The sequence below is a fragment of the Sorex fumeus genome, unplaced genomic scaffold (assembly GCF_029834395.1).
Source record: "Sorex fumeus unplaced genomic scaffold, SorFum_2.1 ptg000012l, whole genome shotgun sequence".
NCBI classification, from domain to species: Eukaryota; Metazoa; Chordata; class Mammalia; order Eulipotyphla; family Soricidae; genus Sorex; species Sorex fumeus.
The window spans coordinates 480,762-504,549 of NW_026606069.1; positions in this window are offsets into that span (position 1 = coordinate 480,762).

The following is a 23,788-nucleotide window of genomic DNA, read 5'->3' on the forward strand; positions in this document are numbered from 1 at the left end:
TGTGTTTTATTTAATTCACTTGTCATCGAATCTGGCACAATATTTTGAAAAGTATTTATTTCACTTTCAGGGAAGAAGAGCATTGTTTTCCTCTGTATATTGCCCCTTGTTTCTTTCTTTCTTTCTTTCTTTCTTTCTTTTTTTTTTTTTCCGGTGGGATGGTGGTATGGTTGGGTGGTAGATCCCAGCCATGAGTGTTCAGATGTACTACCTGGAGATGGTCTTAAGGCTTCTTTTGTTATGTCCCATGCAGGATTATATAAATTTATTTTTCTGTGGCTCAACCATGCGTGCTCACCACTCACCCTCACAAAAACCCGGTGACTTTTCAAGAAATTCCTCACTGTCGAAATACATTGTCCTGATTACACTGGGCTTGAAGCACATGCCCTTCCCTACTGCCTGGAATGGCAGATAGGCTTCTCCTTTGTGTACCACTTTTCCAATAAAGGCGGTTATTTTTGTGTTTAGTTGCTTGTGTTTTCTGTTGTTTCTTTCTTAGACTTGATCACTTGACTTCCCGTTATTAATCGTCGATTTGCTCGAGCGGGTGCCAGTAACGTCTCCATTTCTCCCTGTCGTGTGCTAGTGTAGCCCAATGGCATCTGTTCCTTCTAGGAACACAAAGAGCCTCAAACCGATCGCTTAGGGTCTTAACAAAGAAGTCCCGTGGAATTCAGTCGGTACCCTGGCTCTAGTCCAGCGGTCATCTCCAAATCTCATTACGTGTCCAGCCCTTCTGATTTTTGACGCCTTGGCAAATGAGACAGCATCCCGGATTCTTGATCGTCAATGGAGGTCAGAACTCCAGATTCTGTCTCTCATTCGAGTGAAACATGATACTCCAAGCATAGCTCTTTCAATGCCTCAGTTCTTAGACTAGTATATAAAATTTCCTGTCTGAGTTCCAATAGTTTTCACATATGTGTCTGAAATAATGTAAAGTCTCCTTTTTTTAGATGACCTCTTTCAAAGTGTTTCAGGTGGGAACAAGAAGGGTGATTAGTGGCCCATATTTTCCCATGAATTGGGATAGAACCATTGAGCCCTTAAGAGAAACTATGCATTTACGGGAGGCGGGGGGGGGGGGGGGCAATGATAGGTGGGGATGATCTCTCCACACTGAGGAAAGGGCAGTTTGGTTTCCTGTCTCCTTCCAAAGCAAATGTTAGGGAGATTCACTTTTTATTTATTTATTTTTCCTTTTTGGGGTCACACCCAGCGATGCTCTGGGGTTACTCCTGGCTATACTCTCAGGAATTACTCCTGGCAGTGCTCAGGGGACCATATTGGATGCTTGAATTCGAACCTTGGTTGGCCCCATGCTAGGCAAACTCCCTACCTGCTATGCTATCACTCCAGCCCCAAGGTTCACTTTTTAAGGGAAACGTGATTCCTAGATTCCATTTCACACAAGATTAAAGTAAGTTTATCCAGCTCAAGGATCTTTGTAAACTTGAGTTTCCTGGACACAAAGAGGAATGTCTGTTGGCATTGCCATGAGTATGGACTTTGAAGCAGACCTCAGCTGCATTTCCCCAGGGGACAGGGGCTGACTCAGTGATTAACTTCTGATCAAGCAGTTTTACTTCCCCTGTCAGTAAGAGAGGTATTTCCAGGTTTTGTCTTTGCCTCCTGTTTTCTGGGTCCCAAACACATTTTGTGCTTTTCAGCATTCACACAGCAACCAGCTCTAGTTGTGGGCACCGAGCTCAGCCTGTGGTACTAGGTGTCCATCATCAGAGCTTGCCCCGAGGTGCTGTGCCTTTACGGTCTAGTCAGTGGGAACCCTGACTCTTGACTGGATTGAGACGTGTCTCTTCAGGAGGGTCTCCCTTCTTCAAAAATTATATTTCCTGTTCCCATTCCAGTCGTCGCATGATGTTCTCGAGTGTGGCACTGAAGTGTTTCGGTGAAATGGTATCACCCTACCGCACCCCTCTCTTGACATCAACAATCACTTCTTTGTAGAATGGTGAGATCCTGGTAGTGAATCCGCAATACAGCTCACGGAGGATCCTGATGTGATTGAGTCATGAACACAGATGTTTAGGTGAACTTCCAGAAAGGTCCATGTTATCCTTTGCAAGATGTAGGGAACACATGTTAAAAGAACAGTATTCTCCCGAGTCTCAGAGTCATAACTAAATCTCCAAAGAGATGCAAGTCAACCCACTAAAATTCATGGATACAGCAACTTCCCAGCTAAAATCTCTGGGGGTGTCTTTGGGGGGAGATGCTAAGTCCTCACCCTCCCAAAGTCTTTGTAGCTGCATCCTAGAGCTGCCAAAAGCCCAACTCCACTGCTTCATGACTAATCTCTGCAGAGACACCAAACAGACACAAATTCAAGTACACTGGTTTTCAGGCTGAAAACTCGGGGTCTTTTCAGAGTGGCGGTGGGCAACCTCCCATGCTCCCCCTTCCTGATCCTGAACTTTAGGAAGCCCTGGAAGTCATTAATACCCACATCCCAGAGTCTCTGCCATGTAAACTCATCCATTAGCTCAGGAAATACAATTTCTGGAGTTTGGGGGTGGGGGAGGGGGGCCTGGGCGTAGGAGGGCATGTGTTGTCCTGTAAAACTTCCAAATTGTACAGTACTGACATTCCAGTAGAAGCACACCAAATTATATGGGAAAGTAACAGAAAAGCCAACAAAACTCAATAAACAAAAACAAATACAAGGCTCAACTAGCAACAAAAGGACTTAATGACCCCATGGCAAGATATAAGACCCTTCACAAATTTTCTTTTTGTGATTTTTTTTTATAATTCCTTTAGTCATTTAGACTAATGGAAATCCCATTAGTGTATAACTAATTGAAACAGGCAATAAAAGTAAATTATTTCAGGCCTACACTAATGAGGCATTTTAGGGAGCGGTTAGGAAAATGGGGAAAATGGGGACAAAGGTGAAGGGAAGGTCACATGGTGGTGGGTTTGGTGTAGGAACATTGAATGCCCATAACAAATGTATTATGAACATCTTGGTAGCACTGTAGGTCTGTCCTACCATTATTCATCAATTTGCTCGAGTGGGCACCAGTCACGTCTCCACTGTGAGACTTGTTACTATTTTTGGCATATTGAATATGACATGGGGAGCTTGCCAGGCTTTGCCGTGCAGGCAGATACTCTCGGTAGCTTGCTGGGCTCTCTGAGAGGGGAGGAGCAATTGATCCCGGGTCACCGGAGTGCAAGGCAAATCCCCTACTCACTGTGCTATCGCCCCAGCCCAACACCTTGGTAAATCATAGGACTTAAGTGAAGTTTTTTTAAAAAAAGAACTGCACTTCTTAAAGCAAGGTATGGACAGAGCTGTCAGATGCCTCACAACACTTCATTCTGTGCAGTGAGTCAGCTCTCTCTCCTCTATACCATCCTGTTCTCAAACTGCCTAGAGAAACATCTCAAGTTTTCTACCCACTGGTGTTTGTGTGCCTATATTTTTGCCCAATTCTCAGGTAACTTGTTATTTCTTTCTGCTCCGACTAATGGGGGCTGAAGCGATAGCACAGCAGAAGGGCATTTGCCTTGCTCGCAACCAGCCCGGTTGATCACGCTCACCATCACGATCATCCTGTTGCTCGTGGATTGCCTCGAGCAGGCACCAGTAACGTCTCCTTCAGTCCTAACCCTGAGATTTTAAAAAGTGCCATATTCAAGTCTCTTTCAGGGTTAGGAGAATGAGACCCATCATTGTTACTGGTATTTGGCACATTGGGTACACCACGGGGAATTTGCCAGACTCTGCTGTGTGGGCAGGTTACATTCGGTAGCTTGCCAGGTTGTTCAAAGCAAAAATGAGATAATAAGATGTCCCGCATTCGCATTCGCGGCCATGTGCTTCCAGGAGCTGGGTTTTATAGTCTCTGGGTCTTGGCCATTGATGGGATTACACGGAGCCAGGGGGCAGTTGGTGGGTGTGACCTCTGCCTACTGGAAAATGGAGGATCTGGGTGGAGGATGCTCAGCCCCGATCCGAGCAGGCTTGGAGATCTCAGCCCCGGGACCCTCTTACCTGTGTTCCTCGACCGGTTCCTTCATGTGTGTGGAGAGTGGGCTCAGCATGGTTGTGGTTGGTTCTGGAGGTCTTCGGCTGCCAGGTATATGCTCCGCGTGGTGAGGAAAACTCAACCTGCCCCCCTCCAAGGGGCCCCAGCAAGGACAGCCAGACAAAGGGTCAGAAGACTCTGCACTGTTCTCTTCACAGCCAGCCCAGCCAAGCCAGTTTCGATTCCTCTGCCCACCTCGAAGAGCCAGGCAAGCTATCCAGAGTATCTCGCCCGCATGGCAAAGCCTTGCATGCTACCCATGATGTATTCAATATGCTAAACACAGTAACAAGAGCTCTCAAAATGGAGACGTTATTGGGCCCACTCAAGCAAATTGATGATCAACGAGAGGGCAGCGTTTTGGACTAATATGTTTACAGATTCTTGTTCCCAGTCAGGTGGAATCTCCAGAGAAACTTAAACAAATGGAACACCAAGTCCATCAATGACAAAGTACAGATGTGTGGAAACATTTCTGAGACTAACTAACATTTATCATATGAGCTCTACACAAACAATATGACAAACATCATTTATGAACTCCAATTCATGGTTTGTTATCTCAGAACTATCCTAAGACTTTTGTTTTGTTTTGTTTTGTTTTGTTTTGGGGCCACACCCAGCAATCCTCGGTGTATTCTTCTGGTTCTGAACTCAGGATTACTCTTAGCAATTCTCCATGGGTACTATATGAGATGCTGGGAATTGAACCTGGATTAGTTGTATAGTTTAATTAACAGCACTGTAAATCCCAAAAAAAAAACGAGAAGAAAAGATGATCTCACATAAACACATTGATGCAAGTAAATCTAGAAGACTACCAGATAACTAATCCCTTCATCTGAACATATAAATGATCTCATCTGCATTTTTTATAGAAATAAACCTACCCACTGACTAATCAGGTTGCATATGTAAGTTAGGGTGTGTGAGATGATGCATACTCTGGCCTCTCCCTCTGGGATCACTTCCTCTGAAGAGCATCACACGTCCTTGCCCCCAATCTGCTTTTGACAATCTGCCAAACCCCATACACCACAGAGGTCAAAAAACAACCTTCCGAACATTTAGACTGGTTGGACAAGTATTGCTGGAAATAGCTCCATGCCCCCAGATTATTCCCTGACACTCCATCCCCTCCCCAACTATTGCCCCGCCACTCTCCCACTGAACAATAAAGGATCCTCTTTCTCATCCAGTGTGCACGAGTGAGTCAAGACTGTGGTCACAACTTGCCAGATGAAAGAGAAGGTTACACTTAACATAACAAATCCATTACTAAACTTAAAAAAATTGTTCAAAATATATTCAAATTTCTCTTCACAAAGTTCTGGTGAGGGAGCAATGGATCTGAACCAGCATACAAACGTTCAGGTTTTGGCTCTTCCCTGAGGGGGAATAGTCCCGGTTATGGTTAAGAGATAGTTGATTCTGCTAAGGGTAGTAACAGTGCTTGTTTCAGAGGCTGGGTTAGTTGTTACAGAAGGAGTGAGGAGATTCCATTTAAATAAGGAGGGGGACATGTGCCACTCTGTAAACGTCCTAACTTCATGGCTGTTCCCAGAAAAGATATTGAGAGAAGCCAAAGAAACTATTGGGTCTTCAGGCTAAAATCTCTGAGGAAAACTGGAGAATCCTGGACGATGCAAGTGGGTTCCATGGTATTGCAAGGGTCTTATTAGTAAGGAAGCAGGAATCAGTAAGGTAGTAGGTGCTGAGAGCTAAGAGAGATGTGAAGGTGCGATGTTCTTGACTCTGACTACAGAAAAGGCACATGGTCTAGGATGGCAGCCCCAGGATGAGGAGGCAGGCGAGGGAAGAGTGTCTGTTCTTCCCCAGAACTGAGGTCTGCTAGCATGCTGGTGGTCAGCCAGTGAGAACCATTTTAAACTTCTGACCTCCAGAATGACAAAAGAATCATGAGTGCTAGGTTTTGGGTTCATTTGTTAATCCATCCCTGTTGAGAGAGGTCACACCAGGCAACGCTCAGGATACCATGCAATGCCAGGGATCAAACTCAGGTCTCATGTGGGCAAAACTTGTGCCCAGTCCTTTGAGCATGTATCCAGTCAAAACTATTTTCTGCAGAGATAGATCCCAGTTTGTCCTTTCATCGTGAAGTAGGGCAAATGTCCATATTGATGGCTGAGTTTGCCCTTTTCCTACACTCGTGGAACTCGGTGGCTCACCTGTATTGAAGAAGAGCTGGAAACATGGTCATTTGTCTAAGAACTTCATGCAGTCGTGGTTCCAGCTCTCGACGCAGGCCATGTCTGAGGTCATCACAGGGCATTGGCTTGCGCAACTGGTCAGTGCCTGGGACACCCTGCTCTGCTACCCCCATTCTGTGGCAGGGCACAGAGAGATGTGACTCACGGAGGGCCCAGCAGGCAGATTGTATGGTGGTGCATGCAGCCCTGGTCAGCACTGATGGGCAGTTGCTTGCCCAGACACTTTGAATCTGGTGCCTCCGCGTTGTTTAGTTTCTGGGCCTCACCGGAAGTGCTCAGGATTTATTCCTGGTTCTATGTTCAGGGATTACTCCAGATGGGTCTCAGGGGACCATAGGGGGTTCCAGGGATTAAATCAAGGTCAGCTGTTCTCAACACAAATGCCATTACCTGTTGCACTATCTCTCGAGTCTCTACTTCAAGATTTTAATAGGCACTAACTCAAACCTTCGGGATTTTAATATTCTGAGATCTCATCTTTAGTCATGGTTGAGCGGAAGATGATGACACAGTCAGAGAAAAGAGCACAATGCCTTGAGACCTCTAAATCTGGTGTGGAGTACAAACAGGTGTGTAGAAGACCATGAGAGAAACACTTGAAGAAAGACTTCAAAGGAGGCCTTTATTCTTAAACAAGAATCACTGTCATGAGTACTTGTGTTATAGAAATCAGATGGGCTTAAACCAGCATTGATAGAAGTTGGCCAAAGAAACACAATCAGCACAGTTGAAAGTGCCAACTGCCTGGACACACATATGCCTTCAAGGTCCCAGTGCTGGTCCTCCAGAGTTCAGCCTTTCTGCGTGGTGCCAGCTTTCGTCAAGCCAGTCAGGGGGAATCTATGCCCAAATTATTTTGAAGCATCAATGATGATGAAGTCACCTATCTTTTTTGGAGGATTGGAGTGCAGTGAGGGAAAGTAAAAAATATTTTTTCTTTTCTTTTTTTAAAATTGAATTACCAAAACTTACAAAACGACAGCCATTTGTGATTGAGTTTCAGCCATACATTGTTCCAACAATGCCTTCACCAGTGCTCGCTAACTTCCACCAATCTCTCTGATTTTCCTCCCATCCCCAGCCTGCTTCTGTGGCAGGTACATTTTCCTCCCTCCATTGAAGGACAAAAATCTTTATTCATCTGTGTATGGTGTGGTTGCTTGGATATCAAAGATTTTGGGTGGGTGTGATAGCATCCATTTTTGTGTTCAAACTTACTGAGAAAGCATTAGTGTCAATATGTTATAGTTGCTTAACTGAAGTAAAGTAATGAAGTTATTCCTTGACCCCTGTTTACCACTAAAAGGAAAACTGAAGGTCAGATGCAGCAGTCTTTCAAAAATAATAAAGTCTTTTAAAAAACACACAACAGGTCACACAGAAAGAACCCAGGGGAGAGCGCGTAGTACAAGGACTAATGCCATGATAGAGATAGAGAACCTCTCTTTATTTTGCCCCATTTCATATTTTCCTCCTCATGGCAGTAAAACCTAGGACTGGCCATTCATCTTGAGACTAGATTTCCGATTCTGGGGCCATATCTTTCTTCTGGGGCTGTTGAATGATTATCAACACCTGCTACACCTTAAATATCCCATAAGTAAGTGGGGTAGGGGGCTTCTCCTGCTTTTGGCTCCTATGAACTTGGCCTCTTCCTTGTCACATTTCTTGCCCTCCTGCAGACCAGAGGAGCTGCAGATAGGGGACTCTGGTTTGGGGGCTTGTCTAGAACAACTGGAGAGGAGAATAGGGACTGACTGTGGCTTGTGGGGTGAGGGGTGCTTCCCAGTTCATGCAAGACGCGGGATGGGTAGCTTACAGAATCTGAGGTCAGGTCTACTAGGGCAGGAGATGAAATGAGCACATCCAGGTTTTCTGGGTTCCCAACCACTGGGAAAGGGAGAAAGCAAACTGGAGCCTGGCACATGGTGGGGTGGGTGGAGATGGGGGCCACTGGGCCATGGAGGAACCTGGAGAGAAATCTGATACAGGGCCTTGAGCAGGAAGTCATTCCTCTTGCATCTCTGTCCACAGGTTCTCTAGTTCCCTATCTTGTTCCTTTGTGAGTGCAGGAATTATCATAATAGGTATCCCCAAATAAATGAGTTCATGGAAAAGCAAGTAGCTAAGATGTTGGTGGTTTTTGTTTTTTTGGTTTTGTAGCTTTTGTTTTTGGTTTTGTAGCTTTTGTTTTCGGTGAGTTTATCCTTCTCTTTGTTCTCTTCCTTAATTAATCTGGCATCACTTGCAAAATGTTCCCTAATTTTTTAAATTCAGAACCTAATTCTGTCTTCTGGTTTTCCACCTTCCGTCTCTCTTCAAGAAATTTTGAAATTTGTTTCTTACAATCTGTTTCAGTGGTTTCAATCTTCCTCTTCAGAAGCTCCATGTAGCTTCTGAGCTTTCTTTGACTCGCTGCAGCTCTCTCAGCAGGGATGAGGTAGTGATCCTGGTGGTCAGGGGTGGTCCTGCACTGGGGACACAATAGCTCAGAGTCTTCCTCACAGAACATGTCCACGACCTCTTGGTGCTTCTCACATAGTTTCAGTTCCTGCCGATTCCTTTTATTCACTCTGATGGGGAGCTGATTAACGATGTCAGTGATGTGACACAATTGGTTGTTTCTCTTCAAGTTCCTGTCAGGGCAGTGGTGGAGGCAGACAGGACAGGGGAAGATGTCCTGTAGGTCAACCCAGCGTTGTTGAATGCAGGAGACACAGAAGTTGTGACCACAGGCTAGAGTCACTGGGTCTCTCAGGTAATCTAGACAGAGAGGGCAGCTGGCTTCTGATTGGGGTTCGGCCAGGGAAGCGGAAAAAGCCATTCTTGGAAGAAGGATGTCTGGAAATAAGTCTTTTAAAATATAAGTCTTCTGAAGATAGATCTTTTAGAATGTTTTTTTTTTCTTTTCTTTTTGGCTCTTTCTTTTTGTTTGTTTTGGGCCACACCCGGCAATGCTCAGGGGTTACTTTTGGCTCTGCACTCAGGAATTACTCCTGGCAGTGCTGGGGGACCACATGGGATGCTGGGGGTCGGCTGTATGCAAGGCAAATGCTCTGTCCGCTGTACTATCACTCGGGCCCTGGAATATAAGTCTTCTGAAGATAAGCCTCTCAGAATATAGTTCAGTCCTCCAGTAACCGAGCGGTAAGAAGAAAATATGTGCTCATTACTCACTTTCCTAAAAGAATCTGAACACTCTTTCCAATTTTCTACCAAGCTCTGACAAATAATCGTTTAATTCATTTTCCTAATACAAATGCATTTATTCTGACAGAAAAAGTATTATAAGGCCATGTATCTTTGAGCATCTAATTGTTACAAGCCTTCCTTTTAATAATTATATTATGATTTATTGACATTAAAACAGGTTCTATCTATTAATTATCAAAAAATTAGAATTTACACATGGACTAGTATGTGGTCTTAGTTTTGCTTGAAAAGGCTGAGAAAAAGAAAGCTGCAGTTACATTTTTATTGGAGGATTTGTTATGGTTATCATAATATTTTTGTTTCATCTGCCTTATATGCTGTCTAGCAATATATTAGAGCTCACTATTACTGTGTTGCCCCTCTTCTAACCAAATCAATTTTTTATCTTTCTCTTTCCTGTCTTTTCTCCTACATTTCAAATACCTGAGATTTCTTATCTTTTTCTTCCCTACATTTCAAATATCTGAGATATCAAAATTTCTGAGTCTACAATGTTATTTCAAGGATTACTCCAAACATCCCTAACCTCTTATCATTGTTTTCACTCTACATTCTTTCCACTCATGGTTCCTGCTTCTTCGACCCCATATGAAACTTCAAATGAAGAGGAATTCATTTTGGTTAGGACCATGGGGTGACAGTCAGGGCTGGATCTCTCTTACACATCACTGACTGCATTCTCCCCAGAATCTGCCTACATTCACCAATCTCTAAGATCAAAGATGCTTTTTATTTTTTTTTTTAATTTTTTGCTTTTTGGGTCACACCCGGCAATGCACAGGGGTTACTCTTGGCTCATGTACTCAGGACTTGCTCTTGGCGTGCTCGGGGGACCATATCGATGCTGGGAATCGAACCCCGGTCGGCTGCGTGCAAGGCAAACACCCTAGCCACTGTGCTATTGCTGCAGCCCCTCAAAGATGCTTTTTAAAAGCATTCCACAAACAAACTATTCAGTTTCCGCATGGTGGCTCCATTGTTTCATAAAAAAAAAAATGCTATGTCAGTTTCTGCACACAGTAACACAGCAGAGAATTAAAATTTATACTTTGAATATTTGGCTGGAGCAATAGCATAGCGGGTAGGGAGTTTGCCTTTCACGCAGGCAACATGGCTGACCTGAGTTCGATTCCTCTCTCCCTCTCAGAGAGCCTGGCAAGCTACCGAGAGTATCTCGCTCGCATGGCAAAGCCTGGCAAGCTCCCCGTGATGTATTCGATATGCCATACACAGTAACAAATCTCACAATGGAGACGTTGCTGGGCCTACTCAAGCAAATGGAGGAACAATGGGAGGACAGTGACAGTGATAGTGTACTAAGGAGTATTTTAGTATAAACATGAATGTTAAGGTGCCTATAGTGTGGGCTCAGAAGGAGATGAGGAATATACTACTTGAAACTACTTTGGTCCCCTGAGTGATCCGTGCTTAGGCATGAATTTGGAAGTCAGTCCTAACTTGGTTGTGAAAAAACAAAGCAAAACAAAACAAAACAAAAAAAACAGAAAATATAATGGAAAGAAAAAAATGTTTTCTAACTAATCTCAGTATATGCATGTATATGCTATATGAATAAAATGAAATTAGATATAAACCCCTCAAATCATACAAAATAGGCAATCACAGTTCCACCACACAGAATTAAAGATAGGGTGTACTGTCTATTCAGATTTTTTGTCTATGTGAAAATGTCTGCCACTAGTTAAATATCATACTTACATATTCTTCCAAAAAATTGGAAATCTTTTATCGTTGTGAATATTGATTCTGTAACATGAAAATTGGTGAAAGTCAAATCTTCCAACCTCACAGATAATGTGTTATATAATAACAATTATGAAGTTTTGCAATGCTTTCAAAATACTTTACTGTTGCACAGAAGACCTGAAATATCTTTCACATTTAAAAAATTTTTTGTTTTATTTACAACAAATAAGGGTACAATTATTTCTATATACGACTTATTACAAAAGAGAAGGTTTCTCCTTCATTGCCCCTAAATATGAATATCTATGCAACTGTTTCATCATGTTTACATCAACAGTTTTCCACTTAGAGTGGGAAAATAAAGCCACGGGATTATCCTCCCTTTAAACCCTCCCCACGCCAACGGACAGAGGGGCGCAGACGGGCCCCACGAAAAAGTACTGCTGAGCTCTTGAGCAAAGGGCTTGGTGAAGGAGTGCAGGTGAGACCTGTGGGCGGCGTTGTAGAAGGAAAGCTGGCCCAGCTCCCAGTCCAGGTAAACGCCGATGGCCGCGGGCTGGTCCCTGAGAGCCAGAGGCACGGCCCCCGCACTCATGCTCATGGCCAGGTAGTCGCCTTCCTGCAGCTGCAGCGTCCAGCATCTCTTGGGAGCCGCCAGGGGACGCGAGGCCTGGGCCGAAGGGGCCATGCTGCACATGCCCACGGCCCACTCGGGCTTGGCGCCCACCTGCACCTCCCAGTAGTGGCGGCCAGAGGCGAATCCCTCCCGGCCCAGGACCACCAGCTGGGCGGTCTCATCCTAGGGCCCGGGATACCCAGCAAGGTTGGGATTTTTCCTCACCCAGGTCACAAACTTTTTATCTTTAGACATGCGCAGGCTGGGGTGGGCCGTGTCGGGGTCCAGGCTGATGCTCTCTCGAAATCTCTACATGATGCTGCTGAGCGCCGAGCACAGAGGAGGGAGGCTGTAGGCCACCGGCCTGAAGGGCAGGAGCTTCACAGCCGTGGGCTGCAGACCCGCCGAGTGCTGCTGCAGGCCCCTCAACCCCCTCAGCAACATCTCCTCGGACATCAAGCTCAGCTCAGCCACCTCCCTTCTGAGGTCTTTCAGCATTGAGATATGGTCTGAGTAAAGAGCGACATTGGCCCTGAACTGCTGCTGCAGGCGTTTGTCCTCTTTGGACTCCTGCAGAGCGCTGCCTCTTTCTCAGGCTCCACAAACTGGCTGAGCTACTCAAATTCCGAGGCCAACTGACTGTTATGCATTCTTACCTCCTCTCTCAGCTGCGGGAGGTTTCTATCTTGGATGACTAAGAGCTTCTCCACCATTGCCCGCTGTGTCTTCAGTGACTCGATGAAGCCGCCGAGCCTCTGTTTGTACTGATGTGCAACCTCCTCCACGGGCCTGACGTGGTGGCCCTGGTGGGCAGGGCCCTGGGCGCACAGGTGACATACCGGCTCCTGGTCATCTTCGCAGAACAGGCTCACCCCCTGCCTGTGCTCCTCACACTTGCGCTGCTCTGCCCGCGCCATCTCACTGCTAACAGAGCTGTGCAAGAGCTTGACCAGGTCCACCAGCCTGCCCAGCTGGGCATTACCACTGACGCGCATGTCCTGGTGGGCCCCCCTGGCACACGGGACAACGGAATCTGTCCTGCAGGTCTTTCCATGACATGCGGATACAGGAGTCACAGAAGTTGTCGCTGCAGTCGATGGTGATGGGGTTATTGAGGTATACCAGTCAGACGGGACAGATGAGCCTTGGCTGCTTTTTGACCAGGACAGCTGACACCTCCTCCATCCTCGGGTGTGGGAAGGGCAGGTAAGGGTCAACAGGCAATCCTTATAGACAGGGGCTCCTTGAATTCTCTCCTACCAGAAAAGAGTCACACAGTTAAACTTATGTCCTGGACTATGTTTTTCTCTCAATGAGGGGTGCCCTCTGATGAGCACATCTCTGGTCTCAGGGTTGGGTTCTCAAATGATATTCACATACCTTGAGCATTGTAATGAGCCTCTGATTATTCTCTTTGCCTCCTTTCTTTCAGACCACCTCCAGTCTCACCAGCCTTGAAGAGACTCATGGACTAGAGCTTCTGGAGAATTCCACCTCCATAATGTGGAGTGGGAAACTCAAGCTAGATCACAGCGATGAAAACTAACATCTGGGACTTAGTGTAAGGTACATTAATATCAGATCATCTGTGAGGTGCCCTCTAGACTCTGTGATCCATAAAGAAGCCATAAGAGTTAAGCTTTAGCCCCAAATAACTGCAAATCCCCTCATTGATTTCTACTCACAGCAAGGGGGACCTCGTCTGGCAGTCTTAGATGATGGCATGAGCTGACTCTCCTTGTAGGGCTGTGGAGGTCACACACTGTCTGCTCTTGACAGTGACCACAGTGTTTATCTACTGTTCACTGGGTGGGTCTCTCTTCTTTAGAGACCCACCCAGGAAAGATGGATAGGGAGGGAGGGAGAAAGTGGGGGGCGGGACTTTTGGTGGACTTTCAGAGCTTTGATTGGACTGGGATATACTTTCCTAATAACTCGATCAAGGTGAGTTGTGGGATCTTTGTTAATATGCACAATCTAATTTCAGTCTGTCAATTCTTCCCCAAATCTTTCTTAATCCTCCTAATTTTATCCTTGTTGAGGAAGAAACGGGGCAAGCCAGAAACGGGGTAAGCCATGGGATCACAATAAAATAGAACAAAAAGAAACGAGCATACTAAACTTAGACCTAAGCTGAATGGTCATTCTCTCTCCAGGGATGGGAACCTAGGTATATCATTTTCTCCTTAGATTCTGCAGTGACATCATTTTTTCTCTAACATGTTAAAATTGTTCCCGACTGTTAGCTAATATATGTGCTTTTTCAAAAATAGCACTGATTCTTCTCCAGGTGTTTCTCCTGGCTCTTCACTCAAGGATTACTCCTGATGTGCTTGAGGACTATATGGTATAGTGAGGACTCAAACCCGAGGCAGCCTCATGCAAGGCAAATGCCCTAATCACTGTATTATCTCTCCAGTTCCGTTAGGCCACATAATTTAAAATAACTTTTATCTTTATTAAAAAATATTTATTAAGGCACCGTGATTTACAAAAGCCATTCTTAGTTGAGTTTCAGGAATACAGTTTTCCAAAAACCAATCCCATCACCAATGTCAACTTCCCTCAATCAATATTCACAGTTTTCCTCCAGCTGCTATAAAGTTAAGAAAAAAATGGTTATCAATATCAATGCTAAATGTTTTTATCCAGCACTGATAAGTATATATTTATTAATACTTAGATTCAAGAACTGTAACAGTAGTTTCCTTTCAAATCTATGTAACGGGGGCTGGAGAGTAGGTAAGGTGCTTGCCTTGCATGTGGCTGACCAGGTTTCATCCTGTCACCCACTATGGTCTCGTGCCTAACACTGCAAGGAATAATCCCTGAGTGCAGATCCAGGACTAAGCTACATAGTAAGGAATTTGTTTTAATATAGCCAATTAGGGCTGAAGTGATAGCACAGCGGGTATGGTGTTCGCCTTGCATGTAGCCAACATGGCCAACCCGAGTTTGATTCCTCCGCCCCTCTCGGAGAGCCAGGTAAGCTACTGAGAGTATCTTGCCCGCAAGGCAAAGCCTGGCAAGCTACCCGTGACGTATTCCATATGCCAAAAACAGTAACAGCAAATATCACGATTTGTTGTGAGATGTTACTGGTGCCCACTCAAGCAAATCGATGAACAACGGGAGGACAGTGCTGCAGTGGTACAGCCTAATGGGGTTTGATCCCCAGCATCACAAAGGGTTCGGAAGTCACCCTTGAGTCTAAGCCATAAGTAAGCCCTGCGCACAGCTGCGTCTGGATTTAAAAATCAATAAGTTAAAAATAAAACACTCACCACCGCCAGTGGGCTGGAGCGATAGCACAGTGGTAGGGCGTTTGCCTTGTGTGCAGCTGGCCTGACTGAGGCCGGTTCAATTCCTCTGCCCCTTTCGGAGAGCCCGGCAAGCTACCAAGAGTATCTTGCTCTCACAGCAAAGCCTGGAAAGCTACCCGTGACTTATTCAATATGCCAAACACAGTAACAACAAAGTCTCAAAATGGAGACGTTACTGGGCCCGCTCGAGAAAATTGATGAACAACGGGATGACAGTGACAGTGATGCCACCAGTAATGACCCCAACACTACATTTCAAATATTCTTTCTAGTCACCTTAGATCCTAAGTCTTCACATAGTCCAGACATGTATGGTACCACTGTATTACTTCCGAGGCCCACATTTATGTGCTTTTCTACTTCCTGCTTAGAAACCTGGTCTTAAACTCTAGATCTATAATGTCACTTGACCTTTTCACCAAAAAAGTCAAAGGAAGAGCATCAAGTTTACATGCTCCCCAGAACCCAGTTCACTGTTACTTCTAGCACTGTAGTACTGTCCTCCCGTTGTTCATCAAATTGCTTGAGTGGGCACCAGTAATGTCTCCATTGTGAGACTTTTTGTTACTGTTCTTGGCATATAGAATATGCCACGGGGGGCTTGCCAACCTCTGCCGTGCGGGTGGGATACTCTTGGTACCTTGTCGGGCTGTCCGAGAGGGGCAGAGGACTCAAAACCGGGTCAGCTGCGTGCAAGGCAAACACCCTACCTGCTGTGCTATCGATCCGGCCCGAAATTCTATGCTAGACTTTATAAATCCTAATTTGTGGACAGTCACAGATTTGTCATTCTCTCTATGATTCAAGAAATTCAGCTGAAAGGAAAAGGGAGAATTTGAACTGTGGACACTAGCTATTTAGGGATTTATTAAATACTTAACCTATCTTTGTGGAACCGGTGCTCTTTTTATGCTTTAGAGTTACATACTGAGGTACTCAGAAATGTGACTGACATTAGAAGAGGGAGAAGACTGTGTTTGAGATGGAAACATTTGTAACCATTTACATGAGGATCATTCTACTTTTGTGTATATTTTAACTTTACCTTAAACCAGAAATTTTGTTGCTGCTTTTGAATCACAGCTGGCTATGCTCAGGGCTTATTCCAGGTTCTGCGCTCTGGGATCAATACACATGGCAGGATTGGAAAACCATATAGTTTGTCAGGGATCAAACCCATGCAAGCCTAGCACCAAACCAAACTTCATGCAAGCCAAGCACGAAGGTCTACCGTAACCCAACCCCCCACCCCTCCAATTTCTAATTTAGGAGAAGATAAAACCCAATTTAACCACTTAATGCTGACAACTTGGATTAGGTTTCTGAATTAAGATGATTATTTGTTTCGGGTTTTTTTTTGGGGGGGGGGAGGGGCAGCATACTTGCACCCAAAGCTTGTGCTTTAGCCCATTATTGCATTTTCCTCTCCAGTCCCAGAATAAGCCAATTCTTTTTTTTTTAAACTTCAAATAGTTTTTATTTTTCACCATATAGGTAATAGAGATCTTAAAACACTGTAAAATTCACAAACATTAAAAGTAAAAACGCCAATAAGTGTTAAATTGGTGTGAATATTTCAAAATGAATTGTAATTGCTAATTTTAAAATTTTGAGTAAATTTACAATCTTTAATAATGTAACCATAATGTACCTTTTGGTTTCCTAATATTATTTAATTAAAAATCCAGAGAGAAAGAAAATAATTGGCCTACTTCTGAGGGATATTTTCCCTATACACTAGTTAAAAAAATAATTTGGTATTGCATATGAGAATTTATATTTCTTATTCTGGTTTTATAGTAGCTTTAATATATAGAGGTTAGAAATTAGGCTAGGTGAAATGAAGTCTTCAAATACTTCATACACATGCATTTTGTCCATAGGTGATAACGTCCTACTTCAATTATTTCATTGGGATCATTTTATTAAGTTATCTCATGACATTTTCTTTTTTTTATTTTTTTTTTAATTTTATTAGTGAAACACCATGTGGTACAGCTGTAGACTTACAAATTCTTGTGCTTGGATTTCAATTATACAATGGTCAAATACCCATTCCTCCACCAGTGCCTATTTTCCACCACCACGGGTCCCAGTATCCCTCCCAACCCCTATCCCCCCCATCCCACCCTATCTCTGTGACAGGGTATTCCCTTTTGTTCTCTCTCTCCTTCTGGGTGCTGTGGTTTGCAAAAGAGGCATTGAGTGGCAATCATGTTGGGTCTATAGTCTACTTTCAGCATGCTTCTCCCATCCTGGGAGGATCCTCTCAACACCCTTTATTTGATGCTCCCTTCTCTATCTGAGCTCCCTCTCCCCCTAGCATGTGTGGCTGGCCTCCCAAGCCATGGAGCAAACATACTGGTAATAATCTTGGCCTTGCTTGGGTGTTAGTCTCCTATTTTATTAGAATAAGCCAATTCTTAAGGGGATTGGGCACTGTGACTCAATGGGAAAGCATACGCTTTGCATGTTTAATCCTCAGCACCTTTTTTTTTTTTTGAGATCAAAAGTGTAAGCAAGATTTTTCTGTCTACTCTACTTCTGAGGTATTTCCATTTGTACTGTCCTCAAAATAGGTATATATTAGATCTTCCTGTTAAACTGATACTTGAAGAGTCAGGGAAAAACCCTTTCCCCTGTCTTACCTCCTGGTACAGGGAATCAAAACCACTACTTGCTTTCCTTCCTGTCAGTCCTTCACTCTTGTTCAGGAAATCCCCAGCATTTACATACTGCTCCAGGCCCTTCTCTAGGGCAGTGGAGTGCCTAGATGGTTGGCTACATCTAACCCGGATCCTTCCACCCCAAGTGCTAAGCTTGCCTCCTGCTATCTATCAGAAGACTTCTCTCTGCCTCCAGCATTTCCTTTCCTTCTCATTGTCCCTTTCCAACCAAAACACTGCTTATAGCCTGAGAGACAGGAGAGGGGTTAAGGCATTTGTCCTGCATGTGGCCATCCTTGGTTGTATCCCCTGCACTATACCACCAGGAATGATCCCTTAGCATGGAGCCAGGAGTAAGCCATGAGCACAACCAGGTGTGCCCCGTCCCAGCGCAAAAAAAAAGAAAAGCAAACAAACAAAGTAAGATCACCCCTGTTGCCTACTGACCAAGTAAAAGAATGCTTGATTTTTCATTCCCCCTTTGTCCTACTCAAAGCTGGGCAACTTCCCAGTACAGGAGGTTTCAGTTTGGGGGACAAAGCTGGGCAGCTTCCCAGTACAGGACGTTTCAGTTTGGGGAAAATGCACCCTCGTAAATGATTTGTAAATGATGTACGAGGAACAGCACAGTCTCTATGGATTTGTCAAAACTTAACAAAGCAGGCCGCTCTGACCGGTAGCGTTAGGTCGAAAGGGTCACCAGGTGGCTGACCAACGGTGCATGGCTCTACCCACTGTGACTGACCAACGGTGCATGGCTCTATTAATCGTCCCATCCACTTTCCCACGTCCCATCCCCTTTCCTTTCTTTTGGGTGGGTTGTGGAAACATACTTAAGTCTGTACCTGTGCTCTGAATAAACGCACGCACGCATTCATGCCATCTCCTGAATGACGGAACCCTGTGTGACTCGAGTGCTGATTTCACCCTGACGGCCCTCCCCTGGCTTGGCTCCGCAGCGCCGGACGCGGCAACCCCTACCTGAAAATTTTGCAGTGAGCTTCTGACTCCTCACATGAAAACACGGGTCTGTCTTCCCTCACTTAAATCTACCTCACCTCTTTTCTCCCTCTCTGTACAATTGCAGGGGGGTTGGGGAGAAAAGCTATACTTCTTACTGAAAACTTTCTTAGAAATATCTCGAGGGGAAAGAAAGAAAAGTACCTTTCTATCCTGTGGTAGATGGAATAATAGTGCACCAGTGGTGTCTATGTTCCAATCGCAGAATCTGAATTTGCTCAGTCACGGAGTCAATGGTTATGAAGATTTCAGACAGAGGGCTAGAGAGGCCAACCAATAGACTGAGGTTGCCTGTGGGAGTCCTGGGTTTAATTTCTGGAGCTGCATAGTTCCCTAAACCAGCAGAAGTGACCCCGAGCACAGAGCCTGCAGTAGCCCCTCACTGATACTTAAGCAAAATAAATCAGAGAGAGAAGAGCAAATCCCAGATGGCATCACTCAGCTGTGGCATACAGGAAGGAAAAAACAAAGCTTGATACAGCATTAAAGAACAAATAAGGCTTGGCTTTGGATTGCAAAACTCAGACTACTAAATGGTTGAAGGAGAGAGAAGAGAAAAAAATTACATAGACAGTTGCCTTGGGCATTTTGTTGGTGGTGGGATACAGTGACTTTGTATAATAAATGTTAATACTATTGTAAACAATGTACTTGAACTGTAATAAAGATAAAACAAAGTCAGGCCAGAGAAATAGTCCAAAAGGTAGGTGCTTGCCTTTTACTCAGTTGACCTGGGTTCAATTCCCAGCACTCTCTACGATCTCCTGAGCCCTGCCAGGAATGACCTCTGAGCAGAGAGTCAGGACCTGAGCACCATAAGGTAGGCTCTCCTAACAACGAAACACAAAAAATATAAACATGCAAATGAGTCAGAAAATAATAAAAAGTCTGACTTCTTCCAGGCTGTGGGATAAATGACAGACAATATCATGACAGGGAGGATACAGAGGTTTTTCTTCTAGAACTACAGAAGCAAGGAAAGTCACTTAGCCTTGACTTCAGAACTTTGTTGTGCTCCGAATAATCATGTGCTGTTCTGTGCTGCTGTGTTCAGGTTTTGTTAGTGTTTGCATTTTTTTAGGTCGTACTATTAGTAAAAGGAAGTCCAGAACAGCAAAAGGAAATGTCATCTCGAGTCTGCAGTTTGCTGTGTCGTGGAAAGGCTTCCTTCTAGAAGATAAAAACTGAGGGCACCATAAACGTTGGACTGACTTGGAGGATGCAGCCCGACATCGCAACGCAGTTTTTTGAAAACAAGATATACTAAATTGCTTTGTCTTTAAAATAAAGGGAACTTGATGCTGAGGGACTATTGTGTGCAGACTATTAAGAACCTTCTATAGGAAAATGCATTTTAAGATTTCCAAAACAATTTTCACATTATCTAGTATTAAAAAAAAAAGCAACGTAATTCTTTCTGACATCTAATCAACCTGGAAACCACTCCTACACAAGCTTAATTTAAGAAGTAAGTTCAATGTTAGAAAACAGAATCACTTTAGGTAGTGTTTCAGATGTTAAGAAGACCTGTTTTCTTGTTCTAAAGGAAAAGAGGGTGTAAAACATAATCAGAAATCTGTTTTGCCATTACACTGGAAGTCTGACAGAAGCCAATGTCGGTGGGGTTGTGGTCAGAAAATACCCTTCATTCACTGCTGGTGGGAATGTCACCTGGTTTAGCCTCTATGGAAAAAAATGGAGGTCAATCCAATAAATAAGAATAGAACGACCAGCAATGGCACTTTTTGGCATCTATCCCCCACACACAGAAACATTGCTCTGAAAGGATATATGCCCACCTATGTTCATTACCTCACTTATGCAATAGCCAAGATATGGAAACAACACAAATGTTCAACTACAGATGACTGGATGAAGAAATTGTGGTATTGTACACAATGGAATACCACATAGCTAAAAGAATGAACAAAATCGTGCAATTTGCAACAACATGAATAGAACTAGAGGATCTCATGCTGATTGAAGTCAGTCAGAGGGAAAAAGAATTGATACAGACAGATCTCAGGAGTGGGACTTAAAGATATACAGAAAAGTGGTAAAAAAAGGGCCTCACACACAACAAGCCCAAAAGTTGGGCTACACTAGCACGCGACAGGGACAAATGGAGACGTTACTGGCGCCCGCTCGAGCAAATCGACGACTACCGGGAAGTTAAGTGATTAAGTGATTTAAAAAGTTAAAAAAGAAATTCCCTTGGGAAATCATCACTTTAAAGAATTAACTGATCACCCCAGGCACACAGCCTGCAACCCACCCTTTCTAAAACTGTGCTCCATCTTCCCTTTTCTTTTTGGTTTTTGGACCACACCCAGCTGTGCTCAGTAATTACCTGGCAGTGTTGAGGGACCCTATGTGTAAATAGAGATTGAACCTCTGCTGACAGTGTTCGAAACAAGAAATTTTATCTGATACACTATTTTTTCACTGACCCTTCTCAACCCTACACACACTTTTCTTTCTTTTTTTTTTTTTTAATTAGTGAAACACCATGAACTACAGCTGTAGACTTACAAACTTTCCTGCTTGGGTTTCAGTTATACAATGATCGAGTACCCATCCTTCTACCAGTGCCCATTCTCCACCACCAATGATCCCAGTAGCCCTCCCACCTCCCCCCAACCCCACCCTGCCTCTGTGGTAGGGCATTCCCTTTTGCTCACTTTCCTCAAGGGTGTTGTAGTTTGCAATAGAGGTATTGAGCAGCCATTGTGTTCAGGCTATAGTCTGCTTTCAGCATGCATCTGTTCAATACAATTTTCTTTTGAGGATCTGAAAAGACAGCTCAAATCATTGAGAAAATGCTTTGCATGCAGGAGGTCAAGGTTCAACCACAGGCACCCCATGCTTCCTCAAACACTGAGCACAAAGCTAGAAGTGAGCACTCTTTTGAGCACCAGTTGGTGTGGTCCAAATTCCCAAATAAATAAATAAATAAATAAAAATCTCTTCTTGTAACCTTTCAGGCAAAAGAGCTATTTTGAGAACATTGTTGCCCATAAAGTTTGGTGTGAATGAGATGTCCAGTAATCCTGGATTTTCCAGGCGCACCAAAAATTGAATACAAGAAAGAAAAGTTGCCAAGAAGTAACAGTTTATTGAGAGTAGAGACAGGAAGGATGCTTGAATGGGAGGGCCATCAGAGAGAGTACAAAGGGAAGGTTGGTGACTCAGTTTTATAGATTCTCTTCCTAGTAGTCCTAGGTTGGACCACTACTTTATGGCTGATTGTAGTTGCCCGAATGATTTAGGGTATCTTGGGATTTCCAGACTGAATTTTGAGAAAAATGTCAGGTATTTCACTAATCTGTTATGTGGCCCATATTTTACTTTAGAAGTCATGTCTTTAATATTTGAGTGTACGCTCACTTACACTCATGTTCAACCGCTCACCCTGGATCTCTTAATGGCAATAAATGTCTATTTCCTGATGTAGCCTGTCATCCATGCAAAATTCAAGGTTATCATATCTTTTTTTTCTCTTTTTGGGTCACACCCAGCGATGCACAGGGGCTACTCCTGGCTTGCACTCAGGAATTAGCCATGGTGGTGCTCAGGGGACCATATGGGATGCTGGGAATCCAATCTGGGTCGGACGCGTGCAAGTCAAACGCCCTAACCTTTATGCTACTGCTCCAGCCACAAAGGTTATCATATCTTGTTCATTGGCTTTTATCTCTATTAAAAACTCCTGGGTCTGGAGGTGGCTCAAAGGGCTGCAGAGATGCTTTCATTTGGGAGACTATTTGGTTCTATCCTAGCAAGTGGAGGGTAAAAAAGCACAGAGGGGTGTGACCCCCAAACAAAACAGAACAAGTCTAAACCGATATCCTCAAGGTTGCAAGTCCTTGGGGCAGCAAGATTATTGCCTACTGATCTGTCTCAACAAAGAGTTTTTCATCTTTTATACATTCAGACCCACCCCCCGCCGTTGAGATGCAAACCAAACCAATAACTTTTAAGTTTGACCTGTGCTGATTTCTTGACTCTTAAAGATGTTTTAACCTCTGGTTTATTCAACTAAGTAAAATTTTACTGTGACACTTTCTCAGAAGATTTCAGAGAGCCAGAGCGGGGCAGAATTTACTGGGTGTGGCAGTTCTATCTATTAAGATGTGAAGAGATCCTTGCTGGAAATGTACCTCTTTCATTCCAAAAAGTAATCCTTCAGTGTATGAAATGAGGGTGTGGCAATGTAATTTTGAAAAGTTCACTTCAGGGGATTCAAAGAAAAACAAACCCCAAAAAGAATGGAAAAAAAAAGAGAGAGACAGACAGAGGATAAAGGAAGGAAGGAAGGAAGGAAGGAAGGAAGGAAGGAAGGAAGGAAGGAAGGAAGAGAAAGATCCAACCCAACCTTCAACCTTCCTTTTAATCCCGAATTGCTCATGAGACTGAAAAATAGGAAGAAACCTAAGAACTGTACCTCAAGAGATTGAATGCAATTAACAATTAAATGATAGCAGAGGGGAAAATGCCTCTAGGTGAGCCAGGATCTCTTCCCTCCCTCACTGGCTGGTAGGGTGGGTCATTGACTCACCCTTTTCCGGAGTTACAGCCAATCGTGGTCCAGACTGTGTCATGGGCTTATAGCTCTAAGGTGGGTCACTGACTCACCCTTTTCCGGAGTTACAGCCAATCGTGGTCCAGACTGTGTCATGGGTTTATAGCTCTAAGGTGGGTCACTGACTCACCCTTTTCCGGAGTTACAACCAATCGTGGTCCAGACTGTGTCATGGGCTTATAGCTCTCGCATATTTAGTCTCCTGGGATTTTGACTTCAGATCCACCTCTGGACCTGAATCTGAGGTTCCTGCTGCTTCTTGCCGGACAGGGACTGCACCGAACCTTGTTGCAGGTACGCTGTGGTGAGTGTTCTTGGGTGTGCTGAGCTAGCTTCACGTTGATCCCCCTGGGTCTCTCGTGTCTGGGGTGG